Genomic DNA, 24,682 nt, shown 5'->3' with positions numbered 1-24,682 from the left:
GCCTCTCCTGATGCCTGGGTGCTTCAGCGTACGATGCGCCCTGCGCAGGCCTTGGAGTCATGGCGAATTACCCAGGCAGCTGATGAAGTTGGCGCCCCGAGGCCCTAACAAAAATAGGGCAGATGACAATGTGTTTTGTGCATTTCTGGTGCTCGTTGCATCCAGTTACAGAGAGAGTATCAGCAGGAACCGCGTACCAACCGGGCAGAAGTAGGCTCATTGGTCGCTATATGCGCATACATTGGAGAAATGTGCCAGGATTGCGGCCTGTGAGATAAATATGTCCGCAGGCCAAAGCAATAACACCTCCTCTAAGTTCCGCACCATGCCATAACTGGCTCTAGGTATGGGGCCCAGAAATCCAGCAGACGCCAGGGAAATTCCACCCCGGGATCAGGGGATCGGGATCCAGCCTGTTGGATAGCGTTGATTTGCTGATTATGGACCAAGATCAGAGAGTCAGGGATATATAACCTGCCATATTCTGTAGATTTCTTAACGGATCACCAATCATCATTGTCCGTCAGTGGATGGGGGAATCACCGAACGGTTTACGGCTAGGTTACTGTGCCTTTAAGATAATTACATTTCTGATGTGGTACTGCCACATTTTAGCCTGTGTCGTGTACAATATTTCCGTATAGGAAGGTTGTCAAACTAACAGCAAAACAAGTGACACTTTTACCGTTGCTGCAATATAACCAGACAAGTGGGTGGGGGGGAGGCGGGAGGCTCAGTGTGCCTCTCAGACACTACAGATGTGCTATTGCATGGGTCTGATTTCCCTCAGGAATGTTGGAAGGTGTGTGTGACCTGTGTACACTGGGAGGTCACCTATTGTCCCCTCACCTGGCTGATCACATATATAACGCGATCACCTGACTACACAAGTGCTGCACCTGCCACTACACTGTGTTCCCAGCATCTGATTGGAGACAGACGGGCAAGGAAGAGGCGATTATCGCTGCTGATGTTATTCATGACGGCTGAGCACCAGGCAGACTGCCGACGTGTTCCCCATGCCATCTATTACACTACATAGAGAATCGCTTTCACACGTATCCCAGCAAGCACGATGAGAATGCCATTCCGACACAAAGCAAAACAGGCGGTGAGCGGAACCGTGGGAATAAGACGGCGGGCTGCCTTTTATTTCCTGAGGGGTATCTGTGTGCAGAATACAGATACTGGGAGCTGTCCCTATAACTTGCAGCAGTAGGGGTCGTTATTGGGGATTGTCAGGTGACATCTATAGGTGCACCCAGTGCCAGATTAAGCCTTCGGGGGGCCCGAGGCACTTTAGACAAGGGGGCCCCTTGCACTTGTCATTACTGGCCGCAAACTGCATGGGAGAATATTACACTGTCAAAACACAGAGTAAAGGCAGTATAAACTTGGTCAATGGGTAACTGCAGGGGGGAGATACATACATACAACATGAAAAGCCTGTTTTGTCCCTCTGCACCTTACTCTGTAGGACTGTAGGAGACATCACAGTCCCAGTGCTGCCTCTGATTAAAAACCCTCCCATGACTAGGTTGCTGCTGCTGTCCTCCATGGGCATGAGAAGCATGTAAATGAGCTCCACCAATCAGAGCTCATCACGAACCTCTCAGCCTCTGCCCTCTTGTGCAAACTCCCAACTCCCAGTAATGCACTGTACACTTGTGCACTCAGTGTGCCTTGGCACCCCATGCTCAGCACCATTAATCATTGTCACATTGGCAGATAGGTGAAGCGGCAGCACTACCGCACTCCCATGCACAAAACCTTTAGCTCATTTTTTTTTTTAAATACATGCCAACCACAGGAGGCCCCTAGCTAGAGGGGGGCCCAGGGGTAATGACCCCTTTTGCCCCTGCTTTAATATGGCCCTGGGTGCACCGTGTACAGTATGGATGTGTCTAATTGGGCCGACACACGTAGCGATCTTAGGCCATTTTCTGAACGATTTTACTTTATGTATCTACATCGTCCGAAAATTTCCCTACATCGTAGTGTGCAGGGGCCCCAGCTATAGCGATGCGTGACCTCGCGCGTCGCTATCGCCGGGAGATGTATAACCAGCCTGCTGGATAAATCTAGTGAAATCGCTCATAAGAGACTGCATCTGCTGAAAGTGGGTGTGTCAGTGCTTGCACACCCAGGCACGTGCTAGTGCAAGAGGGGCAGGCTGGAACTAGCATTGCCATATTATCACTACTGAATTAGGCCCTAAGTGTCTATATCCTAATATGCCGGTATACCAAATTATTTATAGGGATCTTCAATCCCTATGTGAATCAGACCGTCGTGGTTTCTGTTTATTAATCGCCTCATGAAAGCGTTTCCTACTATCATATAACAATCGTTAGCCATTCTGTAACATAAATAATGCTGTGAAATCAGTGGTCTGTGTAGAATAGGGATCAGTGATCCCAACGCTTGCGTCACGTAACAGTCCGACGGGTGTTGATGAAATGCTCCCTGGTCACTGGTATAAAGGAGGGCCGCGGGAATAACATTGCGGCACGCAGGGGCATTACATGAGGTTCCCCAGAGCAGCTTTCTGTGTCTCACACACACGTATATACATGAGAGGTAGTTAAATGTCACCGTAATTACCGTCCTGCAAATGCTACAAATTTTCACTTTTGAAAATATCATTATGACATGGTCCAGAGGTGAGTGTTGGCAGGAAATCCGAGCTATGGATGTGATTGCGTTCTTATATTACTACATGGGTTTTCGCTTCCAGATTATTCCCAGCCTTTCTGAATAGGTCTTTACCACCTAATTGCAGATTCTTTGTTTTACGCCTGGTCCCTTACGGACACTGATAATCACACTCAGAGCTCAGGCTGGTTGGACACGGATTCTGACGCACACAGCCCGCTGTCTGATTGGATGCTGATACTGATGCTCAGCGCTAAGGCTGATTGGACACTGATACTGATGCACAGCACTGCAGCTCCGTCTGATTGGACACTGATACTGACACTCAGCATGGCAGCTCTTTCTGATTGGATACTGATACTGGCGCTCAGCACTGCAGCTCTTTCTGATTGGACACTGATACTGGTGCTCAGCACTGCAGCTCTTTCTGATTGGACACTGATGCTGACGCTCGGCACTGCAGCTCTTTCTGATTGGACACTGATGCTGACGCTCGGCACTGCAGCTCTTTCTGATTGGACACTGATTCTGACGCTCGGCACTGCAGCTCTGTCTGAATGGACACTGATACTGACACTCCGCACTGCAGCTATTTCTGATTGGACACTGACGCTTAGCACTGCAGCTCTTTCTGATTATGCACTGATACTGATGCTCAGCACTGCAACTCTGTCTGATTGGACACTGATACTGGTGCTCAGCACTGCAGCTCTTTCTGAATGGACACTGATACTGACACTCAGCACTGCAGCTCTTTCTGATTGGACAGTGATACTGACGCTCAGCACTGCAGCTTTTCGGATTGGACACTGATACTGATGCTCAGCACTGCAGCTCTGTCTGATTGGACACTGATACTGGCGCTCAGCACTGCAGCACTTTCGGATTGGACACTGATACTGACACTCAGCACTGCAGTTCTGTCTGATTGGACACTGATACTGATGCTCAGCACTGCAGCTCTGTCTGATTGGGCACTGATACTGACGCTCAGCACTGCAACTCTGTGTGATTGGACACTGATACTGGCGCTCAGCACTGCAGCTCTGTCTGATTGGACACTGATACTGACACTCGGCACTGCAACTCTGTGTGATTGGACACTGATACTGGCGCTCAGCACTGCAGCACTTTCGGATTGGACACTGATACTTGTGCTCAACACTCGGGTTGATTGGACGGTGATACTGATGCTCAGTGCTCCATCTGATTGGACAATCTTTACTGAACAAATGTATATAATCTCCCATACATCTGCATTCTGATCGTGCACGGCCATAATTACATTTGTGAGTATTGATGCATGGAGTGATCCGATGGGTTACACATCGTGGCATCGCTAGTTCCATTGTGACATAGTGCAGTGACACCACGACAGAAGCGCACATCCTGTGACATCTGAGAATGACACTGTCTGAACCGCCAGCTGAACAAGGAGACACAGAGCACCGGCTTCAGCGCCACAGCCCCTTACATACAAAGCCCTAGTGAGCATCGCACAGCAACTGCAAAAGGCCAGCTGACGTCTGTCACTGACAGCTGCCCGTGAATCTGTTACTGACGGACAATGTCTTTCAGAGTGTCCCCCCGTCTCCATCTGCCAGGTTCCCCCTCCGCAGCCACTCTGCTCCCCCTTTCCCTGAGCTGCTGTGTGGTATATACAGAGCAGGCCTGTCCTGTCCGTCTCCAGAAATGGTACTCTTTACCTAGAAGGGCGCCCATCGCGGGCATCGCATGCACTAAAAAATCGCAAGCGATGCGACCGACGCGATGCCCGCGATTTCCCATAGGGAACAATGTTAAATGTCCCAATTGACCCGATTTTCCTGTTCAATGTCTCAATTGACCCGATTTTCCATAGGAAACAATGTTAAATGGCCCACAGAGGCCAAATAGGCACCCTGAAGTGTGAAATGGCCCCCACAATTGTTAACGCCACCCCACGATCAACGTCAACCCGAAGCGTGGCGAGCGGCGGCGGTACGCGTCCTACGACCTTTTCATACCCCCACTATCCACGTCAGCGTGGAGTTGAGAATAGAAAGTGTGGCGAGTGCACCGAGCTACCGAGCCCGAAGCGTGGCGAGCGCACGCGGACACCTTCACAGGTATACGCGTCCCCTCGCGGGCTTCACAGGTGTCCGCGTCCCCTCGCGGGGCTCGCTGCGCTCGCCACGCTTCGGGTTCGGTGGCTTGCTGCGCTCGCCACACTTTCTATTCTCAACTCCACACCGGCGTGGATAGTGGGGGTATGAAAAGGTCGTAGGACGCGTACCGCCGCCCCTCGCGGGCTCGCTGCGCTCGCCACGCTTCGGGTTGACGTTGATCGTGGGGTGGCATTAACAATTGTGGGGGCCATTTCACACTTCAGGGTGCCTATTTGGCCTCTGTGGGCCATTTAACATTGTTTCCTATGGAAAATCGGGTCAATTGGGACATTGAACAGGAAAATCGGGTCAATTGGGACATTGAACAGGAAAATCGGGTCAATTGGGACATTTAACATTGTTCCCTATGGAAAATCGCGGGCATCGCGTCGGTCGCATCGCATGCGATTTTTTGGTCGCATGCGATGCGACCGAAGCCATTTTTTTTCCCTAGCGATGCCCACGATCAAAATCGTGGGCACCCTTCTAGGTAAAGAGTACCCCATAAATCGGTACTTGTTTCCTAGCACGGCCACAAATCTTATGGATCGTGTACCTTTAGTTAAGGTACACGATCCATAAGATGGACCCGATTTCCTTTGAAATCAGGTCCATTTGGCCGGCTAGGACAAAATATCGGGGGCATCGCGTCGGTCGGGACCGTTAACAATGGTCCCGACGCGACCGACGCGATGCCCGCGATTTCCCCATAGGCTTCAATGTTAAAAAATATTTTAACATTGAAATCGTGTCGGGAAAGGTAAAATATCGGGGGCATCGCGTCGGTCGGGACCATTAACAATGGTCACGACGCGATGCCCCCGATTTTTCCATCGGGTTCAATGTTAAAATATTTTTTGACATTGAAATAGTGAAAAAATGTGAAAAATGTGAAATGGGCCAATATGACCCATTTCACATTATAGATGTCCCCGTCGTCACCCCACGATAGACGCCAACCCCAAGCGTGGCGAGCGCAGCGAGCCCGCGAGGGGCGGCGGTGCGCGTCCTCCGACCTTTTCATTCCCCTACTATCCACGTCGGCGTGGAGTTGAGAATAGAATAGTGTGGCGAGCGCAGCGAGCCACCGAGCCCGAAGCGTGGCGAGCGCACGCGTATAACTTCACAGGTATACGCGTCCCCTCGCGGGGCTCGCTGCGCTCGCCACGCTTCGGGCTCGGTGGCTCGCTGCGCTCGCCACACTATTCTATTCTCAACTCCACGCCGACGTGGATAGTAGGGGAATGAAAAGGTCGGAGGACGCGCACCGCCGCCCCTCGCGGGCTCGCTGCGCTCGCCACGCTTCGGGTTGGCGTCTATCGTGGGGTGCGGTGTACGCCGTTAAATTTGGGGGGGTTGGGAATATTTTTACATTGAATACAATGTCAAATCGGGTCCCAGGGACCCGATTTACATTTCATAAAAAAAAAAAATCGAGTCCAAAATCGGTCGGTCGCATCGATCGCATCGCATGCGACCAAATCGCATGCGATGCGATCGACCCGATTTTTCCGACACGACCACCCCGATGTAAATCGGGGTGGCCGTGCTAGGAAACAAGTACCCATAAATCTACCCCTGGGGGTCAATACTCATACACTGTGGCTTTAGTTGTGCCAAGCAGCCGCTCCAAATGTGCCAGTTCTGAGAGTCTTTTATCCGCATAGATAAAACAAGTGGGAGCCCCAAAACGACTCTTCTAGATCAGTCTGATGTGCAACCTTTGTGCCGCTACTGAGGTTATATCTCGCGTCAAGTTCCGTTCTGCCTCACCTGCCACTTTGTACTTGTTAAAAACTATTTCCTGTGCAAGTAAACACACAACTAGTACACCGTGAGTTGCGTTTCCGCTGTGTTGTGATGCAAAAATGCATCAGTACAGTGGCAAACGCAGGATTTCCAAATGTAATCCGAATCTCCCACTCTACAGCACATTGGAGTAAATTCAGGAGTCTGGGGGACTGGATTCTCAATGGAATACAGTATTAATATGTAAAAGTACAGATGGTCTATAGCTGGGGTAGCCAACCCTAGTCCTCGAGAGCTACCAACAGTGCATGTTTTGCAGGTCTCCTCACAATCACAAGTGAGCTAATTAGCTCCACCTGTGTATCTTTTAAAATGTGTCAGTGATTAATGAGTGCAGCTGTGCAGCAGCTAGGTTGTCTGGAAAATGTGTACTGTTGGTAGCTCTCGAGGGCTAGGGTTGGCTACCACTGGTATAGTATAGGCAGTTTTAAACATTAAAATAAGATAAGTGGTCAGGAAAAGGTTAAACATATAATACATATAAATACACAAACATAATAGAACCAGTACTGCACTTTCTAAGCTCACAATCTCCCACCTCATGGTAAGGCTCCTGTCTCTTCCTAGTTGCAGCTGCTCTCTGGTCCATTGCGATGTTTGAGGGCTTAGATACAGACATACAGTAATGTGGTAGAAGAAGCTGGTACACTGGGCATGTGCAGCAGCTCCGCTCTGCCCCTTACACTGTATGATGTGGCGGCAGCTCTACTGGTCATATTATATACCAGTGCCATACTTGCCAAAAGGAGGGGGGTTTCTGGGCAACAAGAAACCCCTCCTGCTCTTGCCTATGCAGTATACTACATCTCTTTGAGTCTCTCAGTAGTGCCAGGTGTAATATATGTGTGTGCCCAAAGGCAACGCAGAACCTACTAGTAACCACAGTGTGAATCCTCCTCCAAGATTACAAATCAACTTTATTATCATCGTTTAATAATAAGACAACACCATACCTCCCAACTTTTGAAGCGACGGAGGCGGGACTTTGCTGCACGCCGAAAATTCCGGGTGTGTGGCCTAATTCCGGGGGCGTGGCCTATACTCACGGCTCTTCCATGAGGCCACGCCCCCATTTGGACGCTATGGGGGCATGACCCAGAGGCTCTGTGAGCCTCTAGCCATGCCCCCAGCCCCCTGTCTGCGGGAATAGACGCTGTGCGCATGCGCACAGCGTTTATTCCCCGCTGCTTAGCAGCCGACAGGGGGGACTCCCAACAGCCCCCCCTCACCGCGGGACACTGCCGAACGCGGGAGGGACAGCGGGACAGGCCCTGGTAATCGGGACTGTCCTACTGAAATCGGGGCTGTTGGGAGGTATGCAACACAAGTGTTCTGTAGTGTTCTGTAGCGCCTGGTATACATACCTGCTAGCTCTGTGGGACTGGTGGTCCCAGGGGCAGCTGAGGAGATGGGTGATGTGGGGGGAAACGGTAATTTGGTCTACAAGCACTGGGTCGACAGTCATTAGGTCGACATGCAGGAAGGTCGACATGTGTTAGGTCGACACAAGCATTCGGTCAACATGGGGGTAGGTTTACAGTCAAAACGTTGACATGGGTTTTGGGCTGACATGTGCCGACAGTAGGGCATGGTGGGAGAATAAAATGGTGTGCCGAGAGTAGTGAGGCGCCATGACTGAAGCATGGTGAGCGCAGCGAGCCATGCGAGGGGCCGCAGTGTTACGTTTTAGTGTCCATGTCCACTTTGTCGAAATTCGGCCCATAAAAAATGTGAAAAACCCCAATGTCGACCTTTTGATCTACCCCCATGTCCACCTAATGCTTGTGCTGACCTAATGACCCATGTCGACCTAAATGCATGTCGACCTAATGATTGTCGAGCAACATGCTGGAGACCTAATGATCCACACCCGATGTGGCTGTGCCTTCACAGCGACCCCGTAATTGCAGCAAAGTGCCACATTAGCAGCTGATGATGTGGTATGGTCGACATACCAAAGGTCGACATGCATTGGGTGGACCACTGAAGGTCAACATCTGAAATAGGTCGACACAAGCTTTAGGCTGGCAATGGCTAAGTTTACAGTCAAAAGGTTTACATGGGTTTTTCAGCCGACGTGTGCCACAAGAAGTGTGGCGCACAAGGGACATCGTCTTCCCTCATATCACATTCCTTTACGAACACATAAGGTTCCATCGACCACTATAAACGTCTACATGTCGGTGTCTTTCTTTACTGCAGTAGCTATTTCGTGTAGAAATCAGGATTCTAGACTTCATTTATTATATATGCTGGTTTGTGTTTATTTGTTCTTTCTGCCGTTATTTCCACGCCGTAGCACAGACGCAGCCTTGCGGAACGCGTACACGTCGCTCGGGCGATTTAACTGTGAATGTGTGAAAATGGCGCCAAATTGATCTGAAATGTAACAATGATTTTCTACGTCTGTTAGTGGCAGCAGTAACACAATTACCGCGTTATGGCTGTATAATGGATAAAGTGCTCCGCGCGGTAGACATTCATTATATTGTTTCCTTTGCAGAGCAATATCTCCGCGACGTCTGCAGCTAAATAGATATCTTTCATGGAGCTCCGCATTGTTCTGCACAAAGTCAGAGTGTAGTAGACTGACATTACACTGAGATACTGTAAGTACCGATTCTCCCACTCCATCTGTCTGCTGTGTTCTTGCTGCAAAGCTCCGATAGTCTCCTAATGTGAAGGATTATCGCACTGCGTCTGTATGAAGAAGTTTGAAAATGAATCCAGCGATGTAAAGCCCATGTATGATGCATTATGGGTGCAGGTCATTTATCCTCCCGGACTGCTGACTGACTATATCCCCGTGTGTGTACAGGGTGACGGTCGCCGGGAGCGCTCTCCCGCGGCAAGCCCTGGGGTGGTTGCTGTTCGGAGGAGCAGGCTGGTCGCTAATGAAAACGGGACACTGAACAATATGACTGTTGAGCAATATTAAGCCAATATTGTTCCGTGTGTTCGGAGCTTTAGTGCATGGTGAAGACCAGGTGAGAGGGGGCTGGAGGGACACAGAGAGGCGGGGAAGCTGCTGGAGGGACAGCATAAGGGGCACTACTGCCAGCATTATTTGAGTAAGTGGCACTACGACTGTGGGCATATTGGGTATAAGGGGCATTACTGAGGGAATTATGTGTATAAGCAGCACTGCCATACCTCCCAACATGACCCTCTCCAGGAAGGACACAATGCTCTGTTGCTGGACTTCCCACTTAATATATGGTCACCTTCACCTGTGTTGAACAGGTTAATTGATAAGAAAGGCGTGTCACCACAGGTGATGGCAATCATACAGTAAGAGGGAAGTCCAGAAGCAGAGCATTGTGTCCCTCCTGGAGAGGGTCCTGTTCTGTTGGGAGGTCTGCAATACTGTGTGCATTATGTGTAAAGAGCACTATCTTTGTGAGCATTTTATGCAAGGGGTACTATTGTGTGGCCTTTATGTGTAAGGGCACTACTACAGTGGAAATTGTGTATAAGGAACACTATTGTGTGGCATAACAGGTATAAGGGGCACTGCTGTGTAGTATAATGTGAATAAGGGGCACTACTGACTGATGTAACATGAATAAGGTGCACTAATGAGTGATCTAACGTGAATAAGGGGCACTAATGTTTGTCATAACATGAATAAAGGGCTATGTGGTGTAATATGAATCAGCGGCACTACATGCTGAGATTGTGCTTCTGTGTGGCGTCTTTTGAATTGGGAGAACTATTGTGCGATCCCTGTCTCTTTATAAAGTTTTGGGAGGTTGGGCACAAATGTATAATTGGAGGAGAATGGCAAAAACCTTATTACTGACCCTGGCTCCGCCTACTCAAAAAGGAAGGGGGGTATGGCTGGGAAAATGAGTTCCACCGCCTCTCCAGGATCACTTTTAACCCCGTTTCCTAGGTGCTGCTGAGACAAACTTCTAAATACTTTGATATTTCAGCTTTAATTTGCGTGACGAGTGAGCTGGGGGAATATTTATAAGCACAGTCTGGGATGCAATGCCCGGGGGCTATGTATCAAACCTTTGCAAATAATGTGTTTTGGCATAAAGTCGGTTCATTCTGCATTAATTTGAGCATGTCCGTGGTTATCAATCACGTCTCCTAATTTTTCATTGTGAGTGCAGGCAGCGCTGCGAGTGTTTATCACCCCCCCCCCCATGTGTTTGTGTTCCCTGCGGATGAAATATGGGCCCAGTGGTGATGTAACCTGTCTGTGAGATATGAGAGGTGATGTCACTCTATAAAGCGCTGGCAATATGTCACTGGGAGAACCGGTCAGATATCTTCTAGGACATATACATTAATCAGCAGCTGGGTGCAGGCGCAGGGAGGGGGCCTGCAATATGGAGAACGACTCCGAACATAAAGCTGCTTATGACCGGTTGGCGCACTGGGGCACTTGCAGGGGTGCTGTCAGTTGGTGGTCCAGGGTCAAATTAATTTATGGTTGGAGTTATAGGCATATGTCAATCATAAAGTAAAGGCTTACCCTGTCCGCAGTGTATGTGTAATGTAATAATAATTTATTGCTCAATTTCTCTGTATGAAAGTTGTGGCCTGAGGGGTTCTGGGAAACAACTGCTGATACTCTCAGGTGCAGTATTCAGGAAAGTTTGGTGTGAACTCAATATCCCCCACTGCCAGAATCTTCACGTTCTTTCATTGTAAAATGTCATGTGGCGGGGAGAACTTCTTGGGGTCATCAAAGCCCCAGTTCTCATTCTGCTGCCCCCATACTGGTGACGTGGCTACTGTATGTGTGGGGCCCCTTTCCGTGTGGTTGCCCTGTAGTTAGTCCTCCACTAGTTGGACCTGTTGGACTCTGTATATAGAACCTTATTCTTGACTGTAAGGGAGTTTGTGCAACTCTGTATCAATAAATCCTAATGCGGCGCTTGTAGGCGATAGACCCCCACTGTTTACATCAGCGATGATCCAAGTGCTGGGTCTGAGGATGCCACATTGCAAACACTGGCCTCGATTTGTGATGTTTACATACTCTGAACAGCCTGCGTGAGCTGGCTCTGGGATCCAGGCAACTGGGTCCGGGACCCTGGACCTGTCACACCTTAAAAACAGTGGCGTGTCAATACTGGGTGCTTGCCGCAGCACTGACATTGCAGGACCGTTTCTGTGCAGACCCCCAACATCGGATTTGTACGTAAACCAGTGGGGTTGTGTGTAGATATGATTCCAGGAGCTATGCGTTTTGTTGAACCGCTCTGATCACTTGATTTACAGTATGGCCTGCGTGTGTGTTTCTGCCTAGCCCACTGCCACATTGCTCAGTATTATCCGGACACTCCACTGCAGGGCAAATAGCTGCACCGTCAGTCAGTGTCTGTATCCAGAACCCCACGCAGTGTATTTCTGCTGAGCAAGACTACAAGCCTGTCACTCACACGCTGCTGACTCAGACAGACAAGCGCCTTCCTCCTAGCATGGGGATGGGAAGCGGTGGCCTATAGCCCTCTAAGTGCAATCGCACATACTTACAAACCGTGGTCTTTGGTGTGCCAAATCTCTGTGCCTCTTGTTGTTAGCCACCTCCCAGTCGCCACCTGGGCACCCTCTTATATTTCCGCTACTGTACGTCTACATGCGATCTGTGGCTCTGCACATAGGGTGCATGTAAGGTACAAGTCAGACGCAGTGAACTACGACTCCTCGAAGGCCCTGATTCTGGTTCACTTGCAAAGGCAAATTCCTTATCAAATGGACAAAACCTTGTGCACTGCTGGTGGGGCAGATGTAACATGTGCAGAGAGAATTACATTTGAGTGAGTTATTTTGTTTCTGTGCAGGGAAAATACTGGCTGCTTTATTTTTACACTGCAATATAGATCTCACTTTGAAGTAAAACCCCACCCAAATCTAATTCTCTCTGCACAAGTTAAATCCCCCCCCCCCCCGCAGTGCATATGGTCTTGTCTATTTGAGATGGAATTTGCCTTTTGCGAGTGAACCAGAATAAGGGCCTATGTCTATGGTTATGCAGACTGGCACCATGTTTCCCAGCGAAAGACAAATGCACACCCTCGTTGCACCCACCACCCGGTGTTCATACTTGCCTACATTTTGTCACTCCTCTGCGGGAGAAGCCCGGAGAGACCACATACTACGAGTCAGGGGGGTGGGTCAAGGCTAACGTCACCAAGTCACTCCCCATGACAGTCAAAAGCAGCAATTTGCGAGTCCGCAGTTTGGGGGAGGGGCTAAAATGATGCACAATGATTTGATTCACCTCATTTTAGCCCCGCCCCCGCAGACCTGCGGAATGCAGACTTTAATGCTGCGAGGGAAGGGGCGTGCGGGGACTGCGGGTACGATGCGGGAGACTTGCCCACCTTCCCGGGGGGCCGGGAGGGGGACCCCATTTTCCAGAGCCTCCAGGCCATTCAGGGAGGGTATGCACGTATGCCCCTGTTACATCTCCCAAACAGTCCCATCTTGCAAGCAGCACCGCAAAGGTACATTTGTGCGGGGGCAGTGGGATCGCACCACGCATGCAGGCTACTGATGAATGCCCAGTTGCGTGAACATCGGCGCTGCGTGCAGACATGAACTAAGCCCTCAGGGCGTCTGTTTGACAATTAATTATAGACCAGGCGGGGTGGGAGAGCAGCAGGTAGCTAACATCACGTCTTCTACCCTGTCCCTGACACATTTCATGTGCGCTAAGAAAATAAACAAAATCATCTTGTCTGTTGGGTGGCGGCAGCCACTGCGTGAATCAAACACGCGAGATGTATGATGTCATGTTGCAGAAGCGCCCGTGTCATTGGCACTGATGATCAGAGGCTGCACCGTGTCAAATCCTAAATGCAGCTTTTCTTTTCCCATCCCTTGGATTTAAATCAATGTAACTGCGGCTCCGTGCCGACTCTGGCTCCAACAGGAACTAGTTGGGCGATGCGGATTGTCAGACCTGGGGATAGAACATCTTTTGGTGCGACTGTTGCAGTTGCTATTGGTCATAGTTACCTCCCCTCCTGCATTCTGCAGGAGACTCCCTGAAATAGCACCAATCTCCCTCTCTCCCTCATTAGTCTAGCAATCTCCCTCATGTCACCTAGCCCACATTACACTGTTACATCATAGTAACCTCCCCTCCTGCATTCTGCAGGAGACTCCCTGACATAGCACCAATCTCCCTCTCTCCCTCATTAGTCTAGCAATCTCCCTCATGTCACCTAGCCCACATTACACTGTTACATCATAGTTACCTTCCCTCCTGCATTCTGCAGGAGACTCCCTGACATAGCAGCAATCTCCCTCTCTCCCTCATTAGTCTAGCAATCTCCCTCATGTCACCTAGCCCACATTACACTGTTACATCATAGTAACCTCCCCTCCTGCATTCTGCAGGAGACTCCCTGACAGCAGCAATCTCCCTCTCTCCCTCATTAGTCTAGCAATCTCCCTCATGTCACCTAGCCCACATTACACTGTTACATCATAGTAACCTCCCCTCCTGCATTCTGCAGGAGACTCCCTGACATAGCAGCAATCTCCCTCTCTCCCTCATTAGTCTAGCAATCTCCCTCATGTCACCTAGCCCACATTACACTATTACATTTTTGGGGAAGAAAGGAATGAGAGATAGATACATTTACAATGAATCATCTGCACCATTTCCCAGCACTTTACCAAGTATAGTAGCTCTTACTAACAGCTTTGGGGCTTATCTACATTTGGATATAAGTCATTATAAAAGATTCCTCTCAGATGTAGCAGTACACACCCACACTTCAAGGTGCCACGTTCACAATCTCTTTTTACAATCTCTCCATACATGGAACTAGACACGCCCTTTGGGTGGAGCATAACACGCCCCCTCAATGGGGAACTGTGCAAAATTCTGCTACCAACTATAATCTCCCTGAAAGTAGTTTTCAAAAGTAGGCAAGTATGCTATTGGTGCAATTAATGTTGTTATTATTATTATTAAGAATTTATATGGTGCCACTAGGAATCTGCAGTGCCTAACGAAGTACATAATTAAATGAGCCAAACAGGAAAACAGCGACTTATAATACACAATAACATAGGACAAGTGCAGCCTGGTACATAGACATTGCTGCATCCTATCCCTGGCTCTTGGGTTTACCAGAAGGGGGTCCGGCGCTGTGCTCTACGTCCCTGCTACAGGGTTTGGGGGCAACCAATTCTGGATTCCAGATGATAGATCCACAGTCAACAGTCGATCTCATATGGTCGACATGCATTAGGTCAACAGCTACAAAAAGTCATTATTTAAAAGGTCGACATCGCTTAAGGTCGATAAACGCAAAGAGTCGACAGGTTGAGGGAGAACATGATAATCGTCGACACACATTTGGTCGCCACCATTTTTTTAAAATGTTTTAAATGATTTGCTGTCTACGTGGACTGCGATCGGGAACAATAACCTGCGGTGCATTAATTGGGGGTCTCATGGGGTTGGACATAGAAAATGACACCCCCCCCCCAAAAAAAACTTCCATGTCAACCTTTTGACTGTGTCAACCTTTTACATGTCCATATATTGTCCTCAACAATCTATTGATCCTGTAGACCTTTGGACTCTGTCGACCACATTGGGTCGACCAATTTTTGGGGCGACTCAGCAGCAAAATTTCATTAGGTTGTGCGCCAAAATTAAAGGTGACCTTCGGGTCTGGGATCGGTTCCTGTCTCGCTATAATGTTGTCAGGCTTTGGCCCGAGTTGCCGGTGGCCAACAACACTTAACAGCTTTTTACTGATTCGTCTGGGTTGACCGGATTTGGGGCTTATTTTAGCGGGGAATGGTGTGCTGCCCCTTGGCCGGCTGAGTGGACCTCTGATGGTCTCACTGCTAACACGCTGTTCTCCATTATCGGAGCAACTGAGCTCCGGGCTGATGCTTTGGCCAATAAACACGATAATTTGGGTGTCGTTCCTGCAGTGCACAACCAGCGGGCATCTTCGCCATAGTCTTTGCGGCTTTTACAGCAACTGGTTTTGCGCTGCTTGGAAAAACACATCAGGTTTTCGCACGGCATGTGAAATGAAATAGTAAATGCCTTGTCCCGTTTTAACTTTGCTCGTTTCCGCGCATTGGCCCCTCTTGCCTCTGTTGTAGGTTGACCTTGCCCCATGTTTGTATGGCAGATCATCAGGCCGCTGAGGTCTTTGGATACGTTGCGATCTTATTCCATGGCCTGGTGTAATTGGGAGTTGTGGTGCGGTGCGGGGTCTTCCCGTGACTGTTTGCTAGCTTTTGTTTGGGATCGTTTCCATGAAGTCTAGGTCTTCCATATCCATGGCTCTTGCGGGTATATCCTTTTTCTGTAAGATGCCGGGGGTTGCCGGATCCCACTTAAAGGTTGGGTGCAGGTGGCTTCCTCGCCAGACGCGCGGCGGGCCATGGTTCAGACAGCACTGTTTATGATATCCACTCCTACAGGATTGGGGCTGCTACCTTCGCTGCAGATGATGGGGCGTCCCCTGCTGCTATTCAGGTGGAAATCAGGGGTGTATAAGTTCTGTGTGCGCTGCGACAGTGTTTAGTTCACGCTCCCTAGCGAAGACCGTAAAACTAGTTTTACAGTTATTTGCGTAACGTTAGCATTCGGCAAATAAAGGTGGTGAGGGTGGCTTTTGTTTCTCCTCATGGGTGCCATGATTTGACCCCCTTGGTACACCAGAGGTTGTTTTGTTTTGCTCCTCCTCCCGGGTCATTGTTCTCCTTTACCTTGCTAGGTTCTATGTACATTTTGTTGTGTCTTACTGTGGGTTTTGGAGCGGTGATTCATGGTGTTTTATTTCATACAGCTGATGAGGATCCCTTGGGGCAGGTTTGGTTGGTGGGTCACACCTACATTTACCGGGACGAGCGCCATGGGTTGGCTCGCAGGGCTTTAGAGTTGTTAGGTGGTCACCTGGCTGGGAGTTAGGGGTCTCCATTGCTTGGACACCCTTGATATGCTGGTTTCTGAGGCCGGTCGTTGGGGTTCCCCTGTGTATTTGGTCCGTCATGTAGGAGGGAATGACATTTGTTGCTTGAATGGGGTGGAGGTCATTGTGAGGTTGAGGGATTTAGTCCCGGCCATTGTAGCCTGTTGGCCTTCGGTACTGGTTGTATGGTCCGAAATGGTTTACAGACTAGTTTGGAGGGGTGCCCGGCAGCATGTGGCGATGGATAGAGCCAGGCAAAAGGTGAATGTGGCCACCTCCAAGTTTGTTTTGTCGATTGGCAACAAGGTTATTACCCACGAGTTTTTAGAACCTCATCCTTCACGGTTTTTCAGGCCGGATGGCGTTCATCTTAACCTCCTTGATCTTGGCTTATTTATTAAGGACTTGTTGTCGTTTTTGGATTAGTTCCTCTGTGTAGGTGGTGGGCCAGATCCTGTCAGCCCTTGGCTTTGTGGGGGAATACTGCATTTTTGTGGCTTTTAGGGCGCATATGATAATTGTGGGGCACCTGCCCTCAAATTATTGGTCAGTTTGTACAGCTCTGTGCGAGGGGACCTGCCCGTTACTTGTGCGGCTAATGTCCGGTCTGGTGCATGAGGGTTAGGCGACCCCTCCGCGATGATAGGTGCGTCAATTGGGGAGGACTACTTAGTCGTTCTCCGGGGCATGACCCAAAGTAAGTAAAGCTAGAGCAGAAATGCCGCGTCCCCTGCCCACCTTATCTCGTTTAGGGCAATTACCGTTTTGAATAAAAAGCTGTGACCTTTTTAAGCCAAGCTGTCCTGTGTCCGAGTCATTATTTTACACCTACATAAGTGTTACATGGTAGGATTCTACGGTTGTGTCAGTTACTGTAGGAAAGTTTGAATTTAGTTGAATAAAAGGTTATGCGTTAAGTATTCAAGGTTGAATGTTTTATAGGAATGAACTAATGGAGCTCTTAAAATCTTGTGCAGTTATAAAACAATACATACCACTGTGCGACTGTGCCTAAATATCCCCATTCCATGCAGTTTGATCGTATACTTATGGTCTCATTTTATAGCGCTCCCCCCAGGCGGTAACGGTCAGCGGGCGATGGCTAATCAGTATCAGCAGAGGAATGGGTGCGCCGTTATCAGCTATCCTGCGCTGTACAGTACTGTGGCGATTTACTAATAAATGGTAATAGCATTAGGTCACAGAAAAACCTCTTACCGATAACAAATAAGTCATTCATAGCTGGGCAATGAGTTGGCTCAGTGGTTAAGATCACCGGCTGTGAGATAATAACTCGCTGTCAACTCACAATGACCTCAGATAAGACATTTTGTTCCTCTTACCCCCGGGCACCAAATGTTAGATTGTTCTGGGAAATTGGGCCCAAGAAGCTCCTTGTACAGCGATACAGACACTTATCTGTAACCCTGATTTATAGGGAAACCTGTGAAACACCAGGCAGCGGCCTTATAACAAGATTATCGCGTATATGGCTAGTGTGTACGCAATATAGTGTTAACGATGCGCGCTCCCAAGGGTCATTAGTACCCCCTCCTGTGGTCTCATGCAGTGGAATTTCATCAATATATATATATATCTATCATCAATGACTGCACATTCAGCGGGGGGTCCGAAGGGGATCACTGAACGATGTTGTTAACGATACTGTTCCGAGTTTATGCGCTAGATCATTTGTCTGTATCGTTAACAATATCAGCGGTGGAGCTTATTATACAGTATGTGCCCAGCTTACGAGAGACGTTGGCATCTGCGTGTGTCAGGGCATGGGCACAGGGATGGAGATCGCAGGTAGAGAGATCCAGTCGTGTCCGGTTACAGTGGTGCTGCGATCCTTGCACATCGCAGCAGGCGAGTCGCAGCATAGCACAAACACAACGTGGGCCATGCGGGCGCACAGAACTGTTCCATCTAGTGAGAAGTGTGGAAATGGGATAATAATGGCGCTGGAGAGCAGCCTCCCACATGCTGGCGCAAGGACAGTCGCCATACTCAGCAGTTTTTCACATTAAGAAGACCGCCGCGACTGTAGGGTAAACAGATGCGTCAGAATTGGCCCCAATGGGCTGATGTTGGAGTCTTTTACGAGATCCGTGGGCTGTAAGGTCGGGTTATTATAGTTCTACGAGGAATTAGTCGATCGTCCTATGACTGACATGTTTACTCCATGACTCTTTATTTTAATTATAGCGGAAACCAGTTTTACTTCTTTGGTGGAATTCCACAACCGTTGTAAACATTCGTAGATGAGATGTTCTGGCAGCGACGTGAATAATTTGTTATTAACCCATAACGTCCCTCTGAGGGATAAACCTGGCTGCGCGTTTGGCTCCTCTTCAGGTTCTATGAATCCCCCTTAGACGATAAAAAGAAGACCCCAAAAGATCTGCGTATGGGAACGCTGGCTATCGAGGTACACACGGAACCAGTGTTGGTGCTTAATGCCTCAGTCTCTGGATCCTAGTAGATGGAGGCGAGTGCATTAGGGCAGATGTTGGTTTATCTGACTGTACCTCTACCATGAGGAATAGACGGGGTTCAGTCTCAGATGGATCATTACAGCGCTGGAAGCTTCGGCTAGATAATGATGTTATTAATCACCCATCCTCGTCTTTATCCAATTCCTGCTATAATCCATAATATATAGATCTCATTACTTTTTCTAAAGAAAGAATACCGCCATTTATAGTCGTTCTCTTTTCTTGATAGAATTTTAATACATTTAATTTACATATATATATATATATACTGTCACATGCACACGCAATGTGCCTGGTGCCCAGTGAGGAGGTTAACGTTGTCCCGCCGAAACGCCCGCCCCACCGCCATCCGCCATGGACAAGCGTGCAGAGACCAAAGAAAGAGTGAGAATGACTGCGGGCAGGGTAAGCAGCGCTGACACAATGATAGCAGCCAAGAACAGGTGGATGCGCGCTGAGGCATAAACACTAAGTACACTGAGCAATGAGGAAGGAACCCTGGAGCACGAGCCAGGAGTCATGTATAGCACAGAGGATTGTGGGCACGTGGCTATGTAGGCAGAGCCTGGCACAGCCCCCTATTAATAGCAGACTGTGTATAGACCATGCCATGAGCAAATGAGAATGTGGCTTCTCCGGATCCTTGGCACAGACATGCCATCACAGTCTGTGACCGCACAGAGGGCACCACCAGGCCATGCACATAGCAGGATAGGATGAGGGCCATCCAGGGCTAACCAGCAGATCAGGTGGGCCGCAGAGGTATCCATATGGGAACAGAACCAGTAGACCCCACAGGACAGGAAGGCAGCCGCCCAGTCCAAGGCTGGAAACCAGGTGTACCGACACGCCTGAAGGCCTCGGCACCTCTACTGGTCACCATTATAGTACAACACAGGAACAGCAATTTGCAGTGATTTACACTAGGCTGATTAATCACACCATAAAGCACATTTACATGCCGGATATCACACCTGTCCCTCAGTATCACCACACATCATTCATCATAAAGGAATGAGGACCACACGGACGAGGCAGTGCCGGGCTACGCCTCCCACTGTCATCCTGACACACCGTCCTGCGTGCTCCTGATGTGTAGTCACCCTCTAAAATATTTATTTTATATCTAATTACAGGTATGGCCTAATTAGCCTTCAAGAAAAGGGCGTGCCCTCCCCTTCGAGAAATTAAATTCCTTTCTTTCTTCGGATCGTTTCGTCAGCCCACATTCCCAAATCCAGCTCATTGGCAATCCTGAGCGCTGAGTGGAACATAACTGGTGTCCTGGCACATGTTGAGCGCCCGCCTCAGGCTGCAGTCATGAGATGAACTCAGAGTGGAGTCATTCCTAAAAAACTGGTTCTGTATCGGTGACTTCCTGCTGAGTGCGTTTCCCATGGGGAATCTGCCAGCTGGATGCAGGTCAGGTTTTCTTCGTCAGTCAGGTTCCCATCCCTGTTCTATAAGATAATATCGATTAATTAAGGATTGTTCTGTACCCAACCTGGATCTATGGAGTCTCTGCTCTATGATATACCAGGAAATCCACAGTTGGATGAATCGGTTTATATGACTTGTTCCGTTGACCAATCACAGACAGATCCCGGAGTGCACAGTGTCAGTCTGCAGCTGCAAAGCCTAAGGGGGATAAACCCAGTAAATAAGAAAGTGATCAAATACTTTTGCTGTAAGTTTTAGTAAAGTTATAATACACAAAAAGCGTATGCAACTGTTCTTGTTAAAACACAAAGCGGAAAATATGCTAAAATTGGGTTATTTACATGAGAACGGAGCCTGTGCGAGTCCTATTATACATCCTTGCACAAAGAAGTGTCCAAGGACACAAGATGATTCTTTACAATCAGCGAAAGCAGAGAAACTATCCAGGGAGGCTGTGCTGGCAGGCGCTGCAGTTACAGTGGTGGTTGTGTAAGAAGAAGGATGTACAAAGATACAGCGTGCCGGCTTCGCTTAAAGGGAAACAAGCAATAATAAGTTTGAAAGTTATCGGGCCTGATTCACAGCTGATAACTGCGAGTAGTTACCCACCGCCCAGACCAACCGGACACCACCCCCAACACGGGCTTCCTGTCAGTCAAATTGCGAGGGGATTGCAATTTAGATACAATCACTATTTCTGTCACTATTTTGGCTCGCACATGTGCACTGCTATACGTATGGGGTGCTGTATGAACGTGACAGGACAAGTGTATGGGGGTGCTGTATGGATAGGACAGGTGTACGGGGGTGCTGTATGAATGTGACAGGACAAGAGTATGGGGATGCTGTATGGATGGGACAGGTATATGGGGTGCTGTATGGATGGAACAGGTATATGGGGGTGCTGTATGGATGGGATAGGTATATGGGGGTGCTGTATGGATGGGATAGGTATATGGGGGTGCTGTATGGATGGTACAGGACAGGTGTACGGAGGTGCTGTATGGATGGAACAGGTATATGGGGGTGCTGTATGGATGGGATAGGTATATGGGGGTGCTGTATGGATGGGACAGGACAGGTGTACAGGGGTGCTGTATGGATGGGACAGGGCAGGTGTATGGGGGTGCTGTATGGATGGGACAGGACAGGTGTATGGGGGTGCTGTATGGATGGGACAGGACAGGTGTACAGGGGTGCTGTATGGATGGGACAGGACAGGTGTATGGGGGTGCTGTATGGATGGGATAGATATATGGGGGTTCTGTATGGATGGGACAGGTGTATTGGGTGCTGTATGGATGGGACAGGACAGTTATATGGGGTGCTGTATGGATGGGACAGGACAGGTGTATGGGGGTGCTGTATGGATGGGACAGGACAGGTGTACGGGGGTGCTGTATGGATGGGACAGGACAGGTGTATGGGTGTGCTGTGTAGATGGACAGGACAGGTGTATGGGGGTGCTGTATGGATGGGACAGGACAGGTATATGGGGGTGCTGTATAGATGGACAGGACAGGTATATGGAGGTGCTGTGTGGATGGGACGGGTATATAGGGGTGCTATATGGGTGGGACAGGACAGGTGTATGGGGGTGCTGTTTAGATGGGACAGGACTGGTGTACAGGGGTTATGTATGGATAGGACAGGACAGGTATATGAGGGTGCTGTATAGATGGACAGGACAGGTGTACGGGGGTGCTGTATAGATGGACAGGGGTATGGGGTGCTGTATGAATGGGACAGGACAGGTATATGGGGGTGCTATTTAGATGGGACAGGACAGGTGTATGGGGGTGCTATATAGATGGGACAGGACAGGTATATGGGGGTGATGTATGGATGGGACAGGACAGGTATATGGGGGTGCTGTATGGATGGGACAGGACAGGTATATGGGGTGCTTTATGGATGGGACAGGACAGGTGTACGGGGGTGCTGTATGGATGGGACAGGACAGGTGTACAGGGGTGCTGTATGGATGGGACAGGACAGGTGTATGGGGGTGCTGTATGGATGGGACAGGACAGGTGTATGGGGGTGCTGTATGGATGGGACAGGACAGGTGTATGGGGGTGCTGTATGGATGGGACAGGACAGGTGTATGGGGGTGCTGTATGGATGGGACAGGACAGGTGTATGGAAGTGCTCTATGGATGGAACAGGTATATGGGGGTGCTGTATGGATGGGACAGGTATATGGGGGTGCTGTATGATTGGGACAGGTATATGGGGGTGCTGTATGGATGTGACAGGTATATGGGGTTGCTGCATGAACGGGACAAGTATATGGGGGTGCTGTATGGATGGGACAGGTATATGGGGTGCTGTATGGATGGGACAGGTATATGGGGTGCGTATGGATGGGACAGGTCTACGGGGGTGATGTCTATACATCACCCCCATACACCTGTCAAATCCATACAGCACCCCATGTATTTGTCCTGTCCATACATCACCCCCATACACCTGTCTTGTATAGACAGACAGGTGTACGGGGGTGATGTATAGACAAGGCAGGTGTATGGGGGTGATGTATGGACAGGACAAATACAGGGGGTGCTGTATAGTTGGGACAGGTCAGCTGTATGGGGGTGATGTATAGATGGGACAGGTCAGGTGTATGGGGGTGATGTATGGATGGGACATGTGTGTGTGGGTTCAGTATGGATGGGAGAGGTGTATGGAGGTGATATATAGACAGGACAGGTGTATGGGGGTGATATATAGACAGGACAGGTGTATGGGGGTGATGTATGGATGAGACATGTGTATGGGGGTTCAGTATGGATGGGAGAGGTGTATGGAGGTGATATATAGACAGGACAGGTGTATGGGGTGCTGTATGGATGGGACAGGTCTGGTGTATGGGGGTGATGTATAGATGGGACAGGTCAGGTGTATGGGGGTGATGTATGGATGGGACATGTGTATGGGGGTGCAGTATGGATGGGACAGGTGTATGGAGGTGATATATAGACAGGTCAGGTGTATGGGGGTGATGTATGGATGGGACATGTGTATGGGGGTTCAGTATGGATGGGACAGGTGTATGGAGGTGATATATAGACAGGACAGGTGTATGGGGTGCTGTATGGATGGGACAGGATATGTGTATGGGATGATGTATAGACGGGACAGGTCTGGTGTATGGGGGTGATGTATAGATGGGACAGGTCAGGTGTATGTGGGTGATGTATGGATGGGACATGTGTATGGGGGTGCAGTATGGATGGGACAGGTGTATGGAGGTGATATATAGACAGGACAGGTGTATGGGGTGCTGTATGGATGGGACAGGATATGTGTATGGGGTGATGTATAGATGGGACAGGGGGTGCTGTATAGATGGGACAGGTCTGGGGTATGGGGGTGATGTATAGATGGGACAGGTCAGGTGTATGGGGGTGATGTATGGATGGGACATGTGTATGGGGGTGCAGTATGGATGGGACAGGTGTATGGAGGTGATATATAGACAGGTCAGGTGTATGGGGGTGATGTATGGATGGGACATATGTATGGGGGTGCAGTATGGATGGGAGAGGTGTATGGAGGTGATATATAGACAGGACAGGTGTATGGGGGTGCTGTATGGATGGGACATGTGTATGGGGGTTCAGTATGGATGGGACAGGTGTATGGAGGTGATATATAGACAGGACAAGTGTATGGGGTGCTGTATGGATGGGACAGGATATGTGTATGGGGTGATGTATAGACGGGACAGGTCTGGTGTATGGGGGTGATGTATAGATGGGACAGGTCAGGTGTATGGGGGTGATGTATGGATGGGACATGTGTATGGGGGTTCAGTATGGATAGGACAGGTGTATGGAGGTGATATATAGACAGGTCAGGTGTATGGGGGTGCTGTATGGATGGGACATGTGTATGGGGGTTCAGTATGGATGGGACAGGTGTATGGAGGTGATATATAGACAGGACAAGTGTATGGGGTGCTGTATGGATGGGACAGGATATGTGTATGGGGTGATGTATAGACGGGACAGGGGGTGCTGTATAGATGGGACACGTCTGGTGCATGGGGGTGATGTATAGATGGGACAGGTCAGGTGTATGGGGGTGATGTATGGATGGGGCATGTGTATGGGGGTGCAGTATGGATGGGACAGGTGTATGGAGGTGATATATAGACAGGTCAGGTGTTTGGGGGTGATGTATGGATGGGACATGTGTATGGGGGTTCAGT

At 49.3% G+C, this 24,682-nt stretch overlaps 1 protein-coding gene across 2 annotated transcripts in view; it reads left to right on the top strand.

Annotated features, from left to right (window-relative positions):
* The window catches only part of TNFAIP8L2 (TNF alpha induced protein 8 like 2), a 422,216-nt gene that overhangs the window by 134,209 nt on the left and 263,325 nt on the right, over positions 1–24,682 (top strand). The window contains exon 5 of one of the 2 annotated variants that reach the window (XM_083166499.1): positions 9,115–9,220. The exons of the other annotated variant lie outside the window; for it this stretch is intronic. The gene's annotated coding sequence lies outside the window, so the exon portion shown is untranslated. The remainder of the gene's footprint in view (positions 1–9,114; positions 9,221–24,682) is intronic. 2 annotated transcript variants of the gene reach the window in all.

This window comes from Crinia signifera, chromosome 12, assembly GCF_055691185.1.
Source record: "Crinia signifera chromosome 12, ASM5569118v1, whole genome shotgun sequence".
Lineage (NCBI taxonomy): Eukaryota > Metazoa > Chordata > Amphibia > Anura > Myobatrachidae > Crinia > Crinia signifera.
This window is presented reverse-complemented; position numbering and strand designations above follow the sequence as displayed.